The sequence below is a fragment of the Spodoptera frugiperda genome, chromosome 31, assembly GCF_023101765.2.
Source record: "Spodoptera frugiperda isolate SF20-4 chromosome 31, AGI-APGP_CSIRO_Sfru_2.0, whole genome shotgun sequence".
Taxonomy (NCBI): Eukaryota; Metazoa; Arthropoda; class Insecta; order Lepidoptera; family Noctuidae; genus Spodoptera; species Spodoptera frugiperda.
The window spans coordinates 4,897,690-4,916,262 of NC_064242.1; the positions used below are offsets into that span (position 1 = coordinate 4,897,690).

Consider the following 18,573-nt stretch of genomic DNA (forward strand, 5'->3'; position numbering starts at 1 on the left):
ACTAACTAGGATGATTAAATCCTGTTTTTTTTAGAATTGTCTAATATATAGAATAATAAAAATATCTTCTTATTTCATTATTGTTCTATGTAAATTGAAAACTACTATAATTTAAATTATTGTAAAAAGGTTATGATTTAGTACTGAAGTAGACTTAAATGTTATATTTTATTCTCTATTTCCTATTCTTAGTTTAATTTTCATGGTTACATTTGAACAAATTCAGTATAGTTGCAATAAGTAAATTACAATTTCAATCTTTGACATATCTATTTAGATATGTATTCATTTTTTAAATGTAAGAAACATGTAATTACAATACTGGTTATTGCATAAAATAATCGTATATTTTTAGTCAGTATTTTATATTTAATTTAATTTTAAACACTCATCTGTAAGTACATATTTATTCCCCTAAAAATGCTTAGGAAAAATACATAAATAAATTTACCTATCATGTAATTGAATATAAGTAAATATTACCAAAAATAGAGTTCGAATTATTCTTCCCATAGGCTTGCCAAATAATTATTTTAAAAATCCTTTCAGTAAGAAACAAGACTCAAAACTTTTAGACAATAGAAGTATTCTAAAGGTCTAAAAATACCACCAAAAGTTTGTATCTATCAATTAAACTATAATAAACAAAGTTCTCGCTAAGACGGTATGAATTAGTCTACGAATTAATTACTACGCTTGCTACGCTCATTTGTTATGCTACGCCGTAGCCGCTTCGTAGACTTGATTATATCAACACTTTGAATTCAAAATTAAAATGATTTACCTTAATTAAGAGCGGTTACAACACTTTTTTGCATGTTTTTGATTGATTCAGTGTTGTAATCTTATTGTATCTCATTCAGTGTGTAAGAAACAGTTATGGGTTTTAATCTACACCATTTTTATTTTACAAGTTTTAATAGTTACAAACTTTTCGTACATTATTTCTTGATATGTTTTGACAGAAAAATATTCAGGTATCGAAACCTTTCATAGACACTACAAATAAACAAACAACTTTGGGATGAAAAAATTAACTGTTGGACATATTTCGTGGTACATACCTGAAGATCTTGGGGCTCCCGAAGGGTATAGCTTTCGTCCCCATCCCACGGGGTCGAGTTCCAGCGGCGGCCACGGTGAGCCCGTGTACCCGCCCGCCGCCGCGTTCAACTCGTCCGACCGAATCTCGAATCACGACACGCACCCGATTACGCGCCCGAAAGCGCACGAACACCCCCGGAAAATCACGAACTACTCCGAAAATTACGTTCGAAATTCGAATTCTTATGTTTTTATTTTCACTGTCCTTTTTAACTAAGAAAAAATATTATTTATTTATTTTCTTTAAGTTGCGTGATTTTTTTCGAATTATCTTCGAAAAAGTTTTTATTTTTGTTCAAACTTTCATGTTTCAAGAACAAATTACGGCAAAAACAATTTTAGTTGTATTTAAAAAACACAGGAAAACCTCAAAGAAGTTACACAAAAAATATTCGTCGTTAAAAAAGTACGTTTGGAAAAAATACTTCAACTTGGTATCAACTATCTGTTGTATAACTATCCGGTAGGCGGCTCTGTGTTATCGTATGTGCGTTCAGGGATCGAGTCCCGGTTGTGCGGGCGATCCCGCTGTGAATTTGCGGAACACTAACAAGCGTCGCGGGAGAGCGGCGCCGAGTGCCCGGGCTTCGCGGCGCCCCCGTCCGTCCCCGCGGACTGGGGGAGGCGCCCTGGGGACACGCCCTCGCCTCAAGAGCGGGACAGATACACCGCCGCAGGTGGCGCCACTTGCACACCTTCATTTCCTTCACAAACACAAAAATATACGATAACATTTCTTTAAATGCTATCTAAAAATTCTATTTGATTTTTTCATCCACGATTTCAACACATACGAGTAGATTTATCGACGCGTATTATGGTAATGGAGGGACGTTGCGAGGTTTCCCTCTGAGACCGCAGCACGCGCGCGCGAGTAAGGGATAGCGGGATAGATGAGACGCACAACATCTCGCTGGACGCACCAAGCCGAGCTCAGGGACGGCCCACGCCACGAGTATTACTTATTAAACCCAAGTTAGATTGACGATGATGAAATTTCAGTGGGAATTGACTTTAACTGCGACCGAGATGAGGTTTTGTCGCCTCATTAATTATATGTAAAGTGTTCTGTATGTTTGAACGTGAACAAATCGGAGCACGCTAATGCTGTCGTTAAAATAACGTTTTGGGTCGTTGACACGACGTATGCCGCTGATTTATATTTGGAGACTGAAATTAAATTCAGAACATAGGTGTCTAGAGTACGCTTCTGTCATAATGTTTTCTAGAATATTCTCGAACGACTTTGTTATAACGTTGTATTACGAGCTTTATGTAATGGAGATAGCGTCTACAATTGGCCACATGTCGCGACCCGGTTGCGATTTTTTCTAATATTTAAATGTAGTATACAGTCAACCAGAGTATTTTGATAAATAATAATAGTTTGGAAGTATTATTAAGGTCTACAACTTTACATCATGCAAAAGCGTGTCTTATTCGCTGAAAGTCTTCGTTGAAAATCTTCGTGCTGAAACATATATCAATAATGTAATAATACATAGACACAAGTACCAATACAAAACAAATGCATAATATAATAATCTGCAGCGTCAACCGACATAAAATTCAAATGTGTGAAATGCGGAAATTCAAATGTGCGGTTACAAATGTTGGTGTTAATCCTTCAGGGAATATTGTTCCAGGGGTTTGTATACCTATAGCTATAGGTAGATACGTATCATGCTATCTGTTGGGATCTTTTTAACATTTATTAATTATGGCTCCCTATGGACCTTGGTCTCACATCAAGTGTTGAAACGCAACAAATCTGGGATTTAGTTTGGTTGTTGAAAGAATTTGCTAAATAATTATGTGTTGTTGGTGTAATGTCTTGAGATATGGTCAGATGAGATTGTTTTACATATCAATAACAAACATGGGTCTTATTTCGTGTAGTTGCGTACTTGACTAAGATTTTTTTTCGTACAAATATTTTTTCTTTATAAAAAAAACAATAGATAATTAAAAAATGGATAAATAAGTAATCTCATAACAAGCCACACCTGTTAAGTATTCCTTGAAGTGTTTTTTCTCCATGCTCGCGGAGGAATATCATCAAGTTGTCGATCAACAACGACTGATTTTTGCCACAACTCCTTTTGCTTGTTTTAGTCGCATATATACGCATACGTGAAAAAACAGAATATTTCACAGATAAACTAAAAAATTTACGGTTTACTCACATATACCAAATCATTCTTCTCCATTGGGTGAAGAGCTCTACTAGTCTCGAATCACAGAGGGACTCTTCATCATGAGCAGCCTACAGAGACGCGGTAAAGTCAGCGTATTATCTCTTTTCTGTCCATTAATATACGTGAGTAAGCTGTTATTTTTTTAGATATTTTGTATTTGTGTGTCTTTCGATGTCGTTTGATAGTTATTATAAAAATATTTCAAAGATTACTACAGACAATATAAAATTCATTAACCTCCATTATGTCAAAGGCCTGTTCGAATTGCATTTATAGTGCACAGCAGACAAATATACGTTAGGCCACAGTGGAATATCGCTGCAATTAGCACACTGCTAATAGAAGTCCAATTTAGGAAGTAGCCTATTGATTTTGGCTATCAAACTATAATAAATCTAAATTTTTGAAAACATCTCCTTAGTGCAGTAATAAAAAGAAGTATAGACGAGATGTCTACGTTTCTTATTGGATTACAAAAGAAATCTTAAGGTACTGCTACACATGTAAAAAAGCGTTCTATTGAGTATGCTCAATACGAGCATGCTTATGAGCAGTTTACATTTGCTAGCAATAAGCATCTTAGTTCTTAGTATGTTACGTAGTAGTTTTAAGTATATGTTACCTATTTAGACGCACTTAAAGCACACTCCTTACACCGGCACTGAAGGTAGCATGCTCGCATGTCGATTTGCAAGCATGACCGAAATAAGCATGCTAGTTCTGAGCAACATTTCGACACACATGCTACTAAGTAGCTAGTGCCCAATTGAAGCATACTTTCGGGATTGAACTTATCATGTATAATAGTAGGTACCTTTATTTCATATCAATTAGTATTAGATATCACTAGTGGTTTAGTCAAGTTTCATTTTGTTATATAAATATGTAGACTAGAAATAACATTAGCTCGCTAGTTAATTGGAAAATCGACACAATACCGAATAGACTAAAGTTTATTTTAGGCATTTTATTTTATATTGTGATATCTATATATTAATACGTGATGCAAAAACTTTGGACCACTTTTTACGATAATTGCGCGGACGTAGGAGCATAAAATTTGGTACACTTATAGTTTATGTGTAGGAGAAGTGCATAGCGCTAATATTTTTCAAAAATAATGCTTATAAAGTACATTAAATCAATAAATAAAACATTACACACACATGCATAGTATCTGATCGTATTTGACAAAACGTCACAATCGATAGACATTGCGATGATATTCTCACGTCTCATATGAAAAGAGTTTTATAAAAGAGTTTGAATTAAATAAAAATTATCCTTCAACGTACGTTAAGTGGTATTGTAAATTAAATCATATATGGTCGAATTTCGGCCACTAGGCGACCACTAGTGCCCCCTGCGGTGCCCAATGCGGGCCACAGTGACGACGACGACGACATCGTTCCGGAGGTGACCGAGGCAGAAATGAGAGCGGCGGTGCGCCGGATGGGCGCCAAGAACACCGCCCCAGGACCCGATGGCCTGCATGGCAAGGCGTGGGTCCTGGCTTCGGAGGCTCTCGGGTCTCGATTAATAGGTCTCTACAGCGCATGCTTGGAGAGGGGCCAGTTCCCACTTCAGTGGAAGACGGGAAAACTGGTCCTCGTGAAGAAGCCGGGGCGCCCTGCGGACTCTCCGTCCGCGTACCGGCCCATTGTGCTGCTCGACGAGGTGGGAAAAGTCTTTGAAAGGATAATTTCGAACCGCCTCGTCGCGCACTTGTCCGGATCTGGGCCGGACCTCGCGGATGGCCAGTTCGGCTTCCGCAGAGGGCGCTCCACGGTGGACGCCATCATGCGCGTAAGGGACCTCACGACGGGGACTGCAGTGTCCAGGGGTAAGGTCGTAGTGGCGGTGTCTCTCGACATCGCCAACGCCTTCAACTCCCTACCCTGGAGCTGCATACTGGAGGCACTCCGGTATCACCGGGTTCCTACCTACCTCCGTCGTATAATCGAGGCCTACCTGACAGACAGGTATGTCATATACCCCGGTCACCAGGGCGAATGGAAACGGCGAGAGATGTCGCGCGGTGTTCCACAGGGTTCGGTTTTGGGACCGCTCCTGTGGGATATCGGTTACGACTGGGTGCTGCGCACCGACCTCCCGAACGGCGTTGGCGTAATTTGTTACGCCGACGATACGCTAGTGCTAGCGCACGGGAGGTCGCACCAGGCGGCGGCCAACTTAATGGCGAGAGCGGTTGCGACAGTTGTTGATAGGATCCGGCAATTGGGACTCGAGGTGGCGCTCCACAAGTCCGAGGCCATGTGCTTTCATGGCCGCGGGAACGCGCCACCTCCGGGTGGGTCCCAAATAACGGCGGGAGGAGTTTCCATCGGCGTCGAGACGACGATGAAGTATCTAGGACTCGTCCTCGACAGTCGATGGAACTTCGTGGAACACTTTCGACGTTTGGCTCCTAAGTTGGAACGGACGGGGGCTGCGCTTAAGCGGCTCCTGCCCAACCTCGGGGGCCAAATGCCTCCTGCCGGAGGTTGTACGCGGGGATCGTGCGGTCCATGGCCCTCTACGGCGCCCCTGTGTGGGCGCCGAACCTGATGCGGCGGCCAGCTCGGGCGCTGCTCACGTCTCAGAGGGTCATGGCTATCCGGGTGATCCGTGGATATCGCACGATCTCCGGGGAGGCGGCGAACCTCCTTGCCGGATTACCGCCGTGGGATTTGGAGGCGAAGGTACTCGCGCGCGTGTTCAGTTTGCGCGCCGACGCGTGTCGCCGGGGCGAAACTCCACTACCGCGCCAGATCAGTGCGTGGCGGGACGAGCTCCGGCGCGATCTCATGGCGGAATGGCAGCAACGACTGTCGCAACCGAGGGCTGGGCTCGCTGTCATTGCAGCGGTAAGTCCCCTCTTTGAGGAGTGGCTAGAGAGGCGCCACGGCGTCCTCACCTACCGCCTGACGCAGGTGCTTACCGGACATGGGAGTTTCGGTAGGTTCCTGTTCCTTATTGGGCGGGAGGAAACGCCCGGGTGTCATCACTGCGAGGACCGCCCGGAGGACACTGTAGAACATACAGTGGCGGTGTGCCCTGCGTGGGCTGAGCACCGCCAAGTCCTCAGGGATGTGGTCGGCGACGGCACCCTCTCGCGTCCGGCACTGATACAAGCCATGGTGCGGAGCGAGGGGGACTGGGATGCCGTCTCCTCCTTCTGCGAAGCAGTCATGCTAGCTAAGGAGGAGGCGGGGCGCGTGAGAGAACGAACCTCTTCACGCCCCAGCCGTCGCGAGAGACACTCCGGGCGTCGGGGATCGCGCGACGATCTCCGGCCACCGTAAGTGCGGGTCTGCGGACGACGAGCAAGGGTAGCTCGCCGCCCGACCAGAACCAGACCCGTGCGTGCGGCGCGTCGCGTTCTGCGCGCGCCTCAAAGAGCCATCAGACCACCACAGATGGGGCCCAGTAGGGCTGATGCCTAATCCGGAGCTGCGGACAACCTAGCGGGTTTACCGGGGCTCCGGCTCGACAGGCAGGAGTAGGAACGGGGTGGTTTTTAGTCAGTAAGAGTCTGACACTCCCTCTCGCCTCGCCCAAGGCGGGAGAAGTCATTGGATGATTTTCCACCCTAAAAAAAAAAAAAAAAAAAAAAAAAAGGCGACCACTAGTATTTTTAAATAGGTATGACAACATTAACAGTTATGGATCGATGTGTGCTATATTTATATTTGATAGCAGAGACCTATTAGCTGATGTCATAGTAATGACGGAAATGGGGAAAATAGATAAAGGGTATTAATATTCGACAAGAAAATTAAATATACATAGATCAGCCTGTATACATAGTTAAGTACGTATTGTTTGTGATTCATATTTCTACTCTGTTGTACCTACAATGAGCTCAGATGAATGGATGTTTTCAAACAGTAAAGTTCATTTGAACCATTTCATTCTTAGGTAAAGAAATAAAATAATATCTATACATATAATAAAATCGTAGAAAAGTGCTGTCTGTACATTGAAAATAAAAATAAAAAAAATAGCAGGGGTTATTGTTATGTCGATGTCGAACCCAAAAATGTAATTAACTTTTTTTTTGTCTGTTTGTCTGTTTGTCTGTTTGTCTGTTTGTCTGTTTGTCTGTTTGTCTGTTTGTCTGTTCGTCTGTGCGCGCTAATCTCAGAAACGGCTGATCCGAGTTGGATGCGGTTTTCACGAATATATTGTGGGATGCTTAAATTTACATTTAGTGTTTGTTTCATGTCAATCGGTTCATAAATAAAAAAGTTATGTCAAATTAAAGAATCACGTCGAACATTCTATGCTTATACCATTAATCTCCGCAACTATTTGACGGATTTGGTTGAAATTTGGTACAGATATAGTTTAGAACCTTAGAAAGGACATAGATATATTTTTATTTCAAAAATCAAAAAATAAAAATAAGAAATAAATTATTTATAAATAATTCTATGTCGATCGTTACACGACTTCGGTTCATGTTATTGTTTTAATTCATCGAAAAAAAGTAAATAAATAGTAAAAAGGTATGAAAAAAATAATATCAATATAATAAAACATTTAGTACAAAGAAAATGCTCTAACGGAGTATAGATAATTCTATGTCGATCGTTACACGACTTCGGTTCATGTTATTGTTTTAATTCATCGAAAAAAGTAAATAAATAGTAAAAAGGTATGAAAAAAATAATATCAATATAATTAAACTTTTAGTACAAAGAAAATGCCCGAACGGAGTATAAATAAATAATCCAAGTTGTCTTTATCCTCGATAGATGGCGTTGGGATCGAAATAGATCGCGCTATGGTTTCGTTACATTCATTTGGTTGGGTATCGGCCGAGCGCTTCGGTACTATCGTAGAAAAAGTGTATTATCAGTCGTATGATTATTTGTCTGTAGTGGTCCTGCTGTTTCGTATATTCTAAATTGGTTTCGTTGTATTTGTCAATTAATAAGTTTATTTGTTGGGTTTTCCTGGTTTTTTGGTTAAACTATTTAACGTAGGTTTAGTTTGATATCGATTATTAGTAGTTACTGTAGTTAGTTTTTTTATTAAAATTGTAAGTCAAATTAATTAGATTAGATTAGATTTAAGTCGTTTCTTTTAAATTATTTAGTTTAAGCTTGGTTATTATAGCATAGAGGATAGGTTGTAATATAGTTTCTTTTTTAATTGTTATAAATTCGTAATTCGTAGCTTTCTTTAGTTTTAAGTTAGTTTAAGTCCGTTTTTAAACTATTTTTTCAATGCCCTAAGTGAGTATACATCTATTAAATTCAAACGCAGAGCTCATTATGTTGATTTTTGAAGAGTTCCCTGGAATATCTTCCACATCTCATTTTTGAAGAGATCCCGCGAGATCGGGAACTATGTGGTTAAAACCAAAAATTTGCCGGAAGTCACTATTCCACGCGAACGAAGTCGCGGGCAAAAGCTAGTATTTAAATAAAAATTATAAAAACATTCGACGTGGTCGCGTCCTTCCATACTGCTCATAAAGAAGAGTTCTTCTGTGACTCGAAACTAGTAGAGCTTAGTGAGTAAAGCGGTGTATTGTATACTTCATTGAAATCACCGCCTAATCTTTCATTTAGTCTAAATTAAAGTTCGGCATTTACGCATTACACAACTTAAAAATTGATAAATCACCCTATAAACATAATGATACGCCATACTAAGCGTTAAATTTTTAGACACATCGCAAAAAAGTTTAAAAATGTTTTTTTTTTAATATATAGGACAAAGCATACCTAAGTAATTGCCTTTCTAGACAACGTATAGCCAAGAACATTTACCTATACAAGTACATATACAACTAGACATTTAGGTAAGCAAAAGTATGCTTTTTAGGTATACATAAAATGACTAATATCTAAGTTCAACAACAAGGCACAAACAAGTTGGTGCTCGTCTCTCGGGCCTGAGTGCTTTGGGAGGCCTCAGAGGGACCGCCTCCTCGCCACGCCCACCTTAAGCCACGCCCCCGAGTGCCTAGAGATTTGCCTGTTACGACGAACATAGGTACTTGTTTTAACTTAAGATGTATGATGTATTTCGCTTAAGTATACGGAGATGATCCCTAAGTAACTTGCCTAATGCTCTATTATCATAAATACATACTGTATTTGGCTTTCTTGGTATTTCTTCAACAGTAGGAATTGTGTAAGAAAGGTATCTTTAGCTAAGTAAAAAGACTGTCTTTATACCTAAAGATCTCAGAATGCGGTAAAGTTAAAACTAATCAATAAAAAATATATTGCAATATCTTAATATGATCATTTTGATATCATTATTTCCTATTTGATAATTGCACAAGAATATAAATGCTATTTGCGCTTTGAATGTCCAAAATATGTAGTCTTACAAATCCTATGAACGTATTTGCACTCACACATAACTTTTACCTGTTATACCCCAAGGATTCGAATTAGTAAGTAAAGATTAAACTACTACTACCAGACGCCATTACAAGCTCTATCATATTACAATATCAATATTAAATAATAATGACTACAAAGATGGCGTATTCGCTAAACAACTGGTTGTAGCACATAATATCATGGATTCAATTTGAGCACAAATAATATTCGTGGGATCCAAGAGTTGTTGTTCCGAGAACCTATGTGTTTAATTAGACGCCATGTCGGACAACGCTGACCGACACTAGTGGAGGAATAGCCTTTAACAGTTTTTTGTTGGCAGTAAAAGGTTTAACTTGTTTACCTACGTTTATATTAACTCTACACATTTATATCACGAGAGAACATGATAATGTGGGCTAAAAATGCAACGCCTAAAAATATGAAATACAATTTTTAAACAAATATCACGAATACCAGAAGCACAATTTATAACGCAATTCCTAACCTGCCAGCCAGTATTAGCATACAAAATCAATTTCCTGAACATCCTTTATTGGAACAATAGGATCTAGATCCAGGCATTATAATCAGGTTACTATTGTGCCAGTAACTGCAGTGAAATCAGTGGGGAAATCTAAGTTTGCATTCTGATTCTACAGTCGGTATTGTGAATATTAATTGTTGATATTGAATGAATGATGATAACGCACGTGATCTTTTGTATGTTTAGAATCCATTTGTTAAGACTTAAATGAAGAAAAAAATATTAGATGTTAACAATTTTAAGAAACATAATAATGACTGATAAAAACGTATTATACGTAATGTGATAATGATTAGATGGGGCATATAAAGAACTGAAAACTCTATTTATTTTAAGACATAACCTTGCTGATAATTTACTTGTTTATTACAAATAAACTAATGTTCAACATACTTTACTACTACTCCCATGCAAATTATGCAACAAACACAATATTAAATGATACAACATAACTATTGTCGCACTATGAGTAATTTCATTGTAAGTTTCAAGTTGTACCTACACATAAAATTCATATCAAAAATATCTTTAAATATTCATGAACCTCGAAAAAACTCCACGGACATTCAGTAGCAGTAGTCACGTTACAGAAACAAGCTGACATGACTTCCTCCTTCATTTTAATTCGAAACCTTAAGTCAGCTTTAAATTACACTTTTTGCTGGCCTTATAACCCCCTTGACGCGGGCCCCGGATTAGGGGCTACCAACGGGTACTTTTTCTGCCAGTGTCAAGAAACATCGTCCTGCCTTTACAAGCACCCCGGGGGGTACTTTCAGACCCTTAACGTTTACGACTACCCGATTGCTTTTCTATGAAGGGCCTCTAGGAAATGTCCGCGACAAAAACGGACAGATGTGTACAGCGGATGTTGATACCAATTGATTAGTTTGCAAACAGTGTGAATTCTTGATGGACTGCGGTGAGTCGAGTGGTTTGTTTTTTCTTAGTGTTTCACACCTAATCAAGTGGATGTGGGGCAAAAAATTGGCTTCTTCACTTAACTAGATACGGAAGTGACAGATTTTTTACGAGGAATCTGTTTTCAACACAGACGATTCCCACAAAATAAAACAAATGTAAAATACATTAGCAGTTTTATTCAGTATTTTATGTATGTATGACACATCATACGTGGAAAAATTACATTGTATGTTATAACTCCACACTTTATAGAATCACATCAACATCACAATATCAGCCAAAAAATACTAACGGTAACTAACCACCAAATTCTAAAATAAAAGAAAAAACTAACAACCCGCTGTGAAACAAATTCCACAAACATTTTGACACAATACGCCGTTCTAACGCGTTGAATGCGTCTTCAGTGACGTCTTTGACAAAACAAATAAGCTATAAAAGGGTATTAATGTACCCCGTGTCCGCAGTAAAAGGGTTAGCCGTCTGTCACACCGATACTCGTACTACTGTTCGTGTTTTGTTTGTTTCGTTAAAGTTGCCGACTTTTTTCCCGAAATTGCGATGTCGCACGTTTGTCTTGACATTTTTGCGGAAATTCATAATAATGACATCTCATTTGACTTGACATAGATAGTCAACTATTGTAGCTATTCAAGAAGAAAAAACGAGTATTGTTGTAATAATATATTAATAATTATATTAACACTTTGATACCTTGTAACTGTTTTTCAGAACTTTATATTCTTCCTAATTGCATTAAGTAGTTAGCTATACTTTTTATTACTGCACGAAAGAAAACGTGAGACGTGATCAGAGGAAAAAGTCGTAAAAATAATGTTAAACAAAACATTCAAAATAGTACAACAACTACGAGAACAATATCCAAAACGAAAATACTTAAACCTTTGAACAGGCTGGATCAAAAAAAAACAAACTTTACGTGTCTCATAAAAGGCACTAATGCGAACTATGAAACATGTCAGAAGCTGCCAGCAAACAAACCGTGGTTAAGTACAGACTACAGTTACGTTGTGTGTTAATTGGAGAAATAAAGGACAGACGAACTGACCAGATAATATCTTTAAATAGGTTTTTATATCCAAACAACTATGCGGTTTTAGGTAATTTATTATTTGCATTGTTTTGTTTCAAATTCATGGAATGTATATATATATATATTTTTTTTTGATGATTGACTAGCTTCTACTAGTCAACTTACTTGACGGACAAAAATCCAAACAACCTTTCATATTACAACATTAGTGTGCTTGTATCATGCTCTTTTAAAGAGTAGATTGAGGTTTCGATTTTCCATCAACTATAAAGTCTTTGGTTTTATTCATAATAATTATGTAATGTATTTTTATTACATTGTATTACAAAATACATTTCATAATTATGTTCTCTGTAGTATATGTATTTTTCTTCAACTCTGTAACATATCAATTTGCCTTTCCAATAACACACTAAACAAAAATCAAAGCGGTACGCAAACTTCAGACAACACAATGCACGACCAAAACAACACTAAAACGTTCGTCCGAAAAAGGTTACAAAACAAACCACGAAGTTTTCCATTTCCTCTCACAAAATATGCACATCACCTTAATGGTGCGACTGTAATTTCCATGATATTTCCATGGAGTTTTCACAGTGTATTTTCCCACAGACCCGTGTTATCATATTTGAGGAGCGGCGTCATGATAAAACACAGTAACTCGTCATAATGTGTTTAGCGTTCGCTCCTCTGCTGGTGGGCAAAGATTAAGTATGAATGGGAGTTTCAGATAGGACAATGTTAAAGGTAGATTCATGATCAACGTTAATGGCAGTGCCTATTGATTGATAACGTTATGATTTAGAAACGAGCACCTTGCTTCACTGATAGACAGAGTGACGGTCAATTCAATTTGACTTTTCAAAAGTGCCTAATTTAGGATTTATTGAAATAAATTCTTTGACTTTGACTTCGACTTCGATAAACAAACAACAATATATTTCTAAAATTCATTCTGAAACCTAATATACAAATTAAGGTATGTATCTTCACATTTTTACTACCTCATTACAACCCATAATAGTCCGTTTTTGGATAAAGAACCTTCTCTAAAAAAGGGTGTTCATAAAATACTTATATTTTTAAAATTAAATACTTCCATACTTATCACAAAGCATCAAAGATTATACGTTGCCGATTATTTTTATAATAACTACCATGAGATATACTAAATTAACTAAAAATCACGGTTTACTCACATTTTATTAATGGAGAAAATTTATTCTCTCTATTTGGTAGTTAATAAAGGTATGGGAGTCGATTCTGTTCACAACCTCATCTCTGCATTCATATTTCGGGAAGCTTTACTTATTCAATATTTTCAAATTGGCTGCACACCGTTCTTGTAATGGAGCAGAAAAAATGCGGAAACCGAAGCAAATGGATTCGCGAGCTGATTATTTATTTAACGTCACGAAATATTAGCCACGAAATCGGTTTAGATTATTTTGTCAAAACATTTTTTTTAAAGAAACTCACGTTTGCTTTTGGTTTATCCACAAATAAACTGGGAGTAAGGTCGTGAATATTGTTTTTATTTAAATGAATTCTTTATTTTTTGTTTGTTGAGTATTTTACTATTATAAATGTAGTTGCTAGGATAGTATGCAGCAGCAATATTATGTTAAGGATTTTCTAGTTAGCCTCATAGATTAGTTACCTGTTAGTTAGTGTTAGTTAGTTGGCCACTGCTGCACTACACATCTCCATTAATCACCACGCTTGCTCAATGCGACATGGCAATTGCAAACTTGCAATAAAAAATTATAAGCCCAGGTTTCCTCACGATGTTTTCCTTCACCGTAAGTCAGTGGTGTCTAAATAATTTTAGAAAGTACATATAACTCGGAAAAAGTCACATTGGTACTTTGCAGTTGGTAGGTTTTGAACCCGAGTGTTGAACCCGAGAAGCGAGCGTCACCACGACATTCACGTAGTTATTTACTTAGTTATAATTTTAATTACCTATTTAATTGTTACAATTAAATATAGGTATTTTTTTCGGCTAGTAACAAAAATAGCTATAAAACTACAAACTTACGAACATCGAAAACAAAATTAATATTAGAACAATTTCTCCAAATTCATCGCATCGCGCCCTTACTAAGTATAGCCCAACAAACTAACAAGTGGCCCAAGTGGGTCCAAATTCGCCATATGAGCACCATGTCAGTGCTACCATTTATCATGTGAGATGTGACAACTGAATTTATTTATAAAAAAACAAACAATAGGACGCTTTAGGGCCAGTGGCGCCCCTGATAACTAATGCTTGGACTAGCTGCTTTTTATGTAGTGTTTATAATGTTTTAGACGGGACATTCTTAGTGCTTGTTCTAATTTAAGACTCGGGTTAAATGCTTTATTAACAATGATACTTTATTGAACTAGTCTGTAAAGTCACTTTATGAATATAATTATTTATATATTTTTAAAGTAATAAAACTAGTGTAGCAATAAAGAAATTAGATAAACAAGACCATTCAAGTTTAAAATATCACTTTTTTCTTTACACTACATAACTTAATAAACAGATTACTCAAACACAAGTCTTTACTCAAAATTCGACCCTTTCTAAACATTCTATTCGCTACAATTGCACCATCAAAATCCAAGGGGTACTCGGGCACCTATGATTTAGGGGTGCTACACAATACAGAGATAGCAATTTGATATTCAGGCCACATTTTTAATAAGCACCGCTAGCTAACTGTAATGGCCCGGTTGGGCCCACTATTAAATAGCTTTTTGTTGTGCCATTAGCCACTCGAGTGACCTTCTAGTTTGGTCAGTCCATTTTTTGTTTGTGTTTATTTTTTGTGCTTTGACTTGTTTGTTCTTAAGTTGTTTTTTTGGCTAGCCACGTGTTTATGAATGAAGACATACGTTTTTTGTTATAATCTTGTCTTCTACATAATCTAACTTCCTAATTGTTTTGATAATGACCAAATAAAATATACACACACATACATAATTTCACGCCTGTCTCCCATGGGGGTAGGCAGAGACAATGGAACGCCAATAATTAAGAAATTTTACATACCTCTTCCACTTCATCAACAGTCTTCAGTATTTTCATGCATGTTCGTCGGTTAAGGGTACTTGTAATTTGGCTCTTTTTAACACACTCACACTTTGGATAATAATACTGAATTCAAATCGAAAGATGGTTAAAATTATTGATGTATGGAAAATCTATATTTAAAGTAAAGTGAATGAATAGTCACCAGAACACTACTGTCAGTACAACACAAATAGGAAGTTCTTATATCTATGCTGTAACATATTTAATAAGGAAAGTTCATGCCAGACCTATAAAAAAAATCTAGAAGGAATCATCAATCTCACTACCTCACACTCACATAATTTCATTAACAAAGCAACAGAGACCAGCCCAGCCACTCAGCTGTTTAAAAAGTCGCATATGTGCAACATTATAATTCATTATGATGTTTTTATTGAGTGCGCGAGGCGTCGGCATAACGAACTATTGTGACGCATCTGTTCATACTATCTACTACTTTTTTATGTTCATTGACAAGTAGCCAAGCTGTATTGTATGTTTGTTTGTGAATCGGATGAGATGATCTATTAATATCGTTAAATGTTGTGGTTATTGGTTAAATGGTATTTGTCAGAATAAGACCATAATTTTTATCATGATTTGTGTTTAATAATAATTATTTAAGATTTGTATCAAAATAAAACTTGACTGCCTCGTTGGTCGAGTGGTTGCAAGTGCGACTGCCGTACAAGGGGTCTCGGGTTCGATTCCCGGGTCGGGCAAAGTATTGCTGGGCTTTTTTCGGATTTTCGAAAATTTCTCAGTAGTAGCACGGAGTCTGGAAATGTGCCCGGTATATGGCAATAGGCTCACCACCTATTACATGGGACTTACAACAAAAATTGTGAAAAGTGGGTGTACATTGTTCAGTGGCATTACATGCCATAATGTGCACCTCTGCCTACCCCTTCGGGGATTAAAGGCGTGACGATATGTATGTATGTATGTATGTATGTATCAAAATAACTCACTAATGTTACCTATGAAACTTACTTATAATTGCCACAGAGTATATTACAGTCCACTTTTTTATTAGTAATTTGTTATAACACCATGGATATAACCCTGTTGCAAACTCCACATTCTTATTAATAAATTCATAGAACTTCCCAAATCAGCAATCAATATCGAGATGGTCATGCGTACACCACATTTAAAGAGCATCACTGACGTAATATAATTCACTAATTATTATTACCAATCTCTAAAAAATTAAGTCTTAAAAAGAAACAGTGCAGTGCCTTTAAAGAACTTCAAGTTTAATTAATTACACCTAATTAACAAAGTCCAAATGCACAATTCGAACTGAACTTAGACAATACAACTTAGTTCTTACTTAGTTCAACTTAGCGAAGCAACGTATCGCTTAATTAGTATTTCGGTAGTGACTGTGATCTAAGTTGTTCAACTTAGCAGACCTAATTAGTGGCGTCTTGTACCCTGTTGTAGTTTGTATGTAGATGTCTATTTAGAATGTGTATGTGTGCATACATTGATGGTGTAATTATGTAGTTAAAGCAAGTTCTATATCTGAAGAGAAAACAATCTTTATTTGCTCAACTATGATGCTAAATTGCCGAGTGAGATTTTTCATCATGATTTTTGTTTTCTAAAGATTGCTAGGAGCCTAGAGAACGTCATAAGTTAGCTTCTTTTACCAATGAGCAAGTGAGCGAACCTGCTGGTAGGAACTAGTAGAAAATACAACTCAACTTGGATTTTGACAACAGATATATCATAAGTCTCATATATTATAAAACGTATCAGATTTCAATAAAAATCGCATACATTTTTATGAAAGTCTCATACATCTCTCGTACTTTATTTTTTCCCACAACCAAATCAATAGTAATTTACTTGCTGTACCCGAAGCATTGTACCTAATAACTGCCAATTAATAAACTCAAAATCCACCAAATTAAAATCGAAACCTTCCTCTAATCAAGTTACCAGGCCTCCTATCAATTAGCCACGTCTCACGTCCAATTTGCGGCAGTTGGCTCACGAAGCGACCTCTTAAGTATGCAGGCCTAATATCCGGCTTGGCTACACACATCGACTTTAGGTTTCACTAATTAAATACAAATCTCAAGACAATTCACGAGTACCGGATTTCTAAGGAGTTCAACCTCACGAGGTGAAAATTTGATAATTAATGACGTCAGATGGTCCCTAGTTCGTAATTGTGGGGTAGGGCTGAATTTTCGTTGTTTGATTTTGATTGAAATTGTGTGAGGGAAATTGGTAAGATTTTTGATATAGCTATTTCTGCTTCTGCAATGTTCTGTATGATTTGTTGAGATTTATAAATTTACCTAATTCGTAAGTTTGCTAACGTATGCTAACTGTAACCAATAAAGGGGCCTAGTTTTCTTTAGACTTCTCCCGCCTTGGGCGAATCAAGAGGGAGTGTCAGACTCTTATTGACTAAAAACCATTCCGTTCCTACTCCTGTTTTTCGAGTTGGAGTCCCGATAAACTCGCTAGGTAGTCCGTTGCTCCGGATCAGGCATTAGCCCTAATGGGCCCCATCTGTGGTTGTCATATGGTTTGAATAACCCTACGCACGGGTAACCGTGATGATCTTGAATTGGATATTACAATATAAAACTTAAGATTTGTATTTATTTCTTTAATCTTATACTATGCGAGTAATCCATCTTAAATGAACTTTCACCCCGTATACCACCGCCCTTGATCCGTCAAGTCGAAACTAACGGAAGTTATAATTTATGAAGCAAGTTCCGGAGCCTTCCCCAAGTCTAGAGGTAATGAAACATCTGATGTATAATGCACAACGTCTACTACCATTAAAACTACTACTAAGATATTGTGTTAAGGAAGTTACCTAGACAAGAGATTTTAAAGAGAAAAAAGTATATATTGACCTTTTTACAGTCAATATGAGTTGGGAATTCTGGGAATCTGAATATCTAAGCATCATTAGACACCACTGAGACGAATGATGAAGGAAAATATTGTGACCTGGGCATATAATTTCTAATTATAAGTTTGAAATCGCCAACCTGCATTGAGCAAGCGTGGTGATTAAGGCTGGCCGCATACATACGTAATGCTCAAACCTACTTCGTGTGAGAAGGCTTTTGGTCAGCAGTGGCCACGTGTAGGTAGTTGTGATGTTTATCTGACGATTCATTTGATCATCGTCACCAATTTTATCGTCTTATAGTAAACAATGAGTGTCGCCTATGGATATCTATAGCAGCTGAAAAGTTGTTTCTCACCCAAAGAAAATGACTTAATACATATTTTAAATATGAAATATCGACTTTGTGTGATATATAAGTATTATGAATCACTGTAATACAATA

General features: G+C 37.6%; 1 protein-coding gene across 9 annotated transcripts in view; it reads right to left on the minus strand.

Moving 5' to 3' along the window:
* LOC118276451 (transcription factor collier) overlaps positions 1-3,152 on the minus strand; it is a 50,913-nt gene extending 47,761 nt beyond the window's left edge. For 4 of the 9 annotated variants that reach the window (XM_035594772.2, XM_035594770.2, XM_050707251.1 and 1 more), the window contains exon 1: positions 1,065-3,151. The gene's annotated coding sequence lies outside the window, so the exon portion shown is untranslated. Of the gene's footprint in view, positions 1-1,064 lie in introns of all 9 variants that reach the window. The other 5 variants (XM_035594769.2, XM_035594768.2, XM_035594766.2 and 2 more) reach the window with 3 other exon arrangements.
* Between the last annotated feature and the right edge of the window lie 15,421 nt (positions 3,153-18,573).